The sequence below is a fragment of the Equus asinus genome, chromosome 3 (assembly GCF_041296235.1).
Source record: "Equus asinus isolate D_3611 breed Donkey chromosome 3, EquAss-T2T_v2, whole genome shotgun sequence".
NCBI classification, from domain to species: Eukaryota; Metazoa; Chordata; class Mammalia; order Perissodactyla; family Equidae; genus Equus; species Equus asinus.
The window spans coordinates 73,906,579-73,912,701 of record NC_091792.1 but is presented as its reverse complement, the minus strand read 5'-3'; the positions used below and the strand labels follow the sequence as shown (position 1 = coordinate 73,912,701).

Sequence of the window (6,123 nt, the reverse complement as noted above, 5' to 3'; positions counted from 1 at the left end):
ATATTTGAATAGATTCAGACACATTGTGTGAGTCCGTGTCCAGTATAAATGTTAACTGTTTAGAGGATTCTAAACTGAGAAAAGTCTCTGTATGCAGGAAGATAGGTCATGGTGTCATGTGGCGGTAGCTGCCCCAGAGCTACATCTATGGTAGCTGAAACTTCGGTGAAATGAGATCACAGGCTGCCTGCAGGTGTGAAATAGAGAAACTTAGCCGTTTTTGTTTCCCTCACCAGGAAACTGAGCTGTAGCAATTCTACATTTATTTTTGTGTATACTTTTTAATTTTAAAATTTGGCTCATCATTACATTGAAGGATATCTTGTGAAATAGTCAAACAAATAGGCAAAAAATATACAAAAGTCGTATGAGATATATCACATCAATACTAACCAAAATGTGTAAATCTGAAGCTCTTTCAAGATAGAAGTAGCCAAATTAGAGAAAATTGGGATTGCACAACAATATTTCCCAACATTGTGAGTAAATGATGTGTGGAATACTGAAAAAATATACAAAAATGATAGAAATGTAATTGGTACTATATATATATATAAATACAAATATAAATGTGTATATATATATATGTAAATGTATATATATACACACATACATTTTCCAGTTTATTTTGATCAAAAATAATATGTAATTCCAAAGAGATGGATGACGGGATGTTATTGTGAATTGAAAGATTAAAGTCATGCTCATTCCTACAAGTTTCAGTTGTTTCTATGTCATTTGACCAAGTTTTCTTAAAGAAATGCTCAAGCTTACTTTTAAGCAGTTCTCATTTCCTATTCATTCACTGTCTTCCAGTCATGACTGGAGCCATGGAAAATGCAAATGAAACCACAGGGATAAACTTCATTCTTCTCGGGCTCTTTAACCACACACACACAGACCCATCTTTTCCTCTTTCCCATGGTGCTCATGATCATTCTCACCTTTCTGATGGGCAATGCCCTCATGATCATGCTCATCCATGAGGATCACGGGCTGCACATGCCCATGTACTTCCTGCTTAGCCAGCTCTCCCTCATGGACATGATGCTGGTCTCCACTATTGTCCCCAGAATGGCAGCCAACTATCTGATGGACAAAAAACCATTTCTCCCATTGGCTGTGGAGCTCAGACCTTTCTGTTTCTCACTCTGGGAAGGAGGGAGTGCTTTATCCTAGTGGTCATGGACTATGATCACTACATGACCATATGTCATGCCCTGCAATACATCTTCATGAATCAGAAGCTCTGCTTGCACATGACTTCAGGTTCCGAGACTGCTGGGAGGGGTGGATGGGCTGATGCAGACTGGTGCCACTCTGAGCTTCCCTTACTATGACTCTTGGGAAATCAAACACTTTTTTTGTGAGGCATCATCACCCATGCATCTTGCCTGTGCAGACTATAAGCTTTTTGAGTTTTTCATATGTATGTGCTGCATCCTGATGCTCTTGATCCCTGTATTTCTCACTTTGGCATCCTACAATCTCTTTCTGGCTGCTGTGCTCCATGTGCAGGTCACTGCTGCCTGAAAGAAAGCCTTTGACACCTGCTCCTCTCACCTGGCTCTTGTAGGTCTCTTCTATGGCACCCTCATATTCATCTACAAGCAGCCCAAGTCCTACCATTCGGTGGCTCATGAAAATGGGGTTTCTGCTTTTTACAGCATCTTCACACCTTTGTGGAACCTCCTTATTTACAGTGTGAGGAATAAAGAAGTCAAGAGGGCCTTGAGAAAGTGACTGGAGAGATATTTTCTGTGATTTCAATACTGAGCATAATTCGCCAATATAGTATCACCCAAATTGGAATTAGCTAATAAAATTTATATTGTATCTATATTTTGCTCTCACTTTGCTAGTTTGCATTGTTTTTTTCTTCATTATTATTTTACATTTGGTAAATTAACTAAAAATTATATTTGTCTCACTTTTATACTGTGTTGCATTATTTTTATTCTGAAATTTGGATCTCATTAATAAGAGTAACTGATTGAGGCACTGTAGCACAAGACATGCTAGATATCAATAATGCGATGTATATTATTTGCATATATAATGAAAATAACTAATTATGATAGAATGAATTGTTTAAAAAGTGCATTTTTATTTTGAAAAAAGCAATGCAGTTCTAACTTCGTATAACTTTGATCCAACAAATTTCAAATTAATAAATAAGCAGCATGAATATAAAACAGAACACTTATAAGAAAGTTGCAGTAAATATTTGGCAAAATGATTTCTAGGGGAAGATTTTCTGTCAATATATGTGATTAAAAAATTCCCAAATAAAAAGATTAACAGATTGGACTATACACATTTAAATATTATTAAAATATGTGTTAACCATGAAAGGAAGTGGTCAAAATTTTTATTGGTGAAACAAAACTAAGTAAAATATTCACATGTGGTAAAATTTACCACATAAGTTAATACAGATTATATATTTATTCACCGTACTAATTAAGATGAAAAAAGTCCAAGTATTTTTCACATGTTAAAATGAATAAATATCTACTTATTATTAAATATTATGCAGTTTAAAAGTGATTTTAAAGCACAAAGAAAGCCAAGGGATGAAGGTTTTAGCTTTTTGGGGATTAACTGAAAGGAGTGTATCTAACGGTTTTGGAGAAGTCTTAATACATAAATTCTCTGCAACTTTGATTTAGGGTAATTTATTTTTCAAAAAAAAGGAAAAAAGACTTATGATATACATATTTTTATTTGAAAGAAACATCAGTTTAGAAATGAGAAAAACAAATTAAAATAGTCTTGTCAAAAATTCTTAAAATCTGAGTTTTGGTGATGTGTGAACAAGCTACCACAGCTAGTTTATTTAACTGTCATGCATCAACTTAAAATAAAGCACCGTATCTGCAGGTCTTCAAGGAGTGAAGAAAACATGCTCTTCCATAGTTTCAATAATTGTAAGATTTTGCTGCTAAAAGAATGTCAGATCCTTGAAACAGAAATGTAGGAATGAAATTTTTTATTTGCTCATATTTCTCTTCTTTAAATTTAATGAAAAATTAGAATAAAACTAGAGGCAGGATGCCAAATTATGACTTTACACATCAGTCTTAAACATAGTTAATTCTAAATACATACACATCGGAATTGACACTATATTCCAGGTCATGTGAAACTGTATGCTTTAGACTTGAGTCATTTGATAATTATTTGTGAGAGTGTACTTTGAGTGATAAACAGATTGGAATCTATGTATTTATGAAGTATTCTGTGCTGATAGCCAGCCCTGGTGATCTGGTGATTAAGATCTAATTATCTCACTGCCATGGCTCAGATTTGTGTCCATCATGTCAGAGAACAACACCACCTGTCAGATGATCGTCACACTGTGATGGCTGTGTTGCTGTGATGCTGAAAACTATGCCAGCCATATTTCAAGTTCAAGCAAGGTCACCCATGGTAGACAGTCTTTAGTGGAGCTTCCAGACTAAGACGGACTAAACAGAAGGAACTGGACACCCTCTTCCAATAAAATTGGCCATTAAAACCCAATGAATGCCAGCAGTCTTGTCTAATACAGAGTTGGAAGATGAGAGGATGAGGCAAAAGGGTGAGGTAGGATTCTGCTCTGCTGTACAGAAATGTCACGAGGTGTCTGAATTGACTCAACAGCCCTAACGACAACTATGCTGATAAATGATTACATATATTTATGTATGTAATTTTTTATATTTACAATTTATATACATAATATAATATGTAAATATATATGTATTTATATATAATTACATATATCTAACTAAGCTTATAAATGTTTACATATATATGATATAAATATATAAGATTTTGCATATATAATGCATTTATATTTAAATACGTAATATATAAAATATCGATATATATTACTTCATGAAAACACAAAGTCCAAATTGCAGTATATTAAAAATATACTAATTGTATAGCAGAAATAATGGACATAATTTTCACATACTTTATTTGCAATGGATGGTTAGAATTGCTTATTTAGAGGCACAGCATACATTTTAAATGCTGTTTTAGGCACTATTGAGAGTTAAGAGAAAAATGTGACATAATTTCTATTATATAAAAGCACAGTGCTATAGGGTAGTTGTGATACATTGCATTTTCCAAAGAAGGTGGCAAAATCTACCATTCCACAAATTCTAGAACACTGCAACTATTCTACTAAGAAATGAAGTATGCAGTCCCTCCCTCAGAACCTGGGAAGCACTTTATGACTCCCTTTACCTTTAATGTATGGAAGAAATGACTGTATGTGACTTCCATAATTAAATGTTGTTGACTGTCTCCTTATCTTCTAGCTTGGTTACCCTCAGACCCATTGACCACATTATGAGGAAGCTCAAGCAGCTTGTGGAAAGGCCAACATGGAGAATAATTAAGCTCTACAGAGAGGTGAGCTCTCAGAAAGCAGCTAGCACCATCTCACTGCCATGTACATGAGCCATCTTGGAAGTAAATCTCCAGTTCTCAGTTGAGCTGCCCAATTGATATCATGTAGAGCAAAAATGAACAGTCCAATAAACCCTACCAAAACAGCAGTTTCCTGAGCAAAATAAATTGGTATTTTTGTTTTAAACCATGAAGATTTGGAGTGGCTTGCTATGAAACAGCAGTAACTCGGATGTATTTTGGTAGTTGGAGGAGGGATGCATCCCAAACTGATACTACAATCATGTAATGTTTTCATAGATTCAGGTGCCAGACCAAGCAAAAAAGGACCTCAAAGATAGTGTTAATTGAAAACCTAAGGCCTTGAGAAGACTTGCTGAGGGCTTAGAGGGAAGTTAGAAAAGTATCATTGGAATCTGCATCAAAGGGAACCATGTTTATCTAGTGAAAGAAAGTCTGTGGTAATATGTAAGAAATTAAAGGAATCTAAAAAAGTCAATGACCTTGCTAAGATGATTTTCAGAGGGAACATCAAAAATTCCACCTTTCTTTTCATGGCCTGTGATAGAATGTGAGAGGGTGAGATAGGCTAAAGAAAAAGATGTTAATCTGAGAACTCAGGATTTGCTGGTTTCAAAAATAAATAGTTTCTCTCATCAAAGTCTCAAAGAATGGGCTTCAGGCCACATATTAAATACATACTTGGGCTGAAAAATGACTGGTTAAGACTTCAGAATTATCTATTAATGAAATTAAAGAAGAAATCAAAAAATATCTGGAGACAAATGAAAATGATAACATGCCATGCCAATTCATATGGGATGCAGCAAAAGCTGTATAAAGAGGGAAATTCATCACAATACAGGTACACTTTAACAAACAAGAAAAATCCCAAATAAGCAATCTCAAATTACACCTTACTGAATTAGAAAAAGAAGGACAAACAAAGCCCAAAGTCAGCAGAAGGAGATAAATAATAAAAATCAGAGCAGAAATAAGTGCTATTGAAACAAAAAAGGCAGTAGAAAGTAGAAAGTATGAATGAAAAAAGATCTGGTTCTTTGATGAGATACAGAAAATTTACAAACCTCTAGCCAGACTTACATAGAAAAGAAGAGAGAAAGCTCAAATAAACAAACTCAGAAGTGAAAGAGGAGAAATAATAAAAGACTCCTCAGAAATATAACGGATTATAAGAGAATATTATGAAAAACTATATGCCAACAAAATGGATAACCTGGAGGAAATGGACGAATTCTTAGACTCTTACTAGCTCACAAATTTGAGTCAAGAAGAAACAGAAAATCTGAAGAGACCAAGCACAAGGAAAGGTATTGAAACAACAATCAAGAGCATCCAAAAGAATAAAACCCCAGGACCAGATGGCTGTCCTGTGGAATTCTACCAAACATTCAGAGAGGATTTAATACCTATACTTTCCAAGCTATTCCAAAAAATTAGGGAGAATGGAACACTTACTAACACATTCTACGTGGCTAGCATCACTCTGATACAAAATGCTGACAAGGATAGTACGAAAAAGGAGAACTACAGGCCAATATCACTGATGAACATAGATGCAAAAATTATCAACAAAATTTTGGCAACTTGAATTCAGCAATACATCAAAAGGATCATACATCACAATCAAGTGGGGTTCATATCAGGGACATAGGGATGGTTCAACATCTGCAAATCAATCAACGTGATACACCA

General features: G+C 34.7%; 1 pseudogene; it reads left to right on the top strand.

Moving 5' to 3' along the window:
• The first annotated feature begins 830 nt into the window (after window positions 1-830).
• Window positions 831-1,764, top strand: LOC139044939 (olfactory receptor 2T33-like; annotated as a pseudogene).
• The last annotated feature ends 4,359 nt before the right edge of the window (window positions 1,765-6,123 follow it).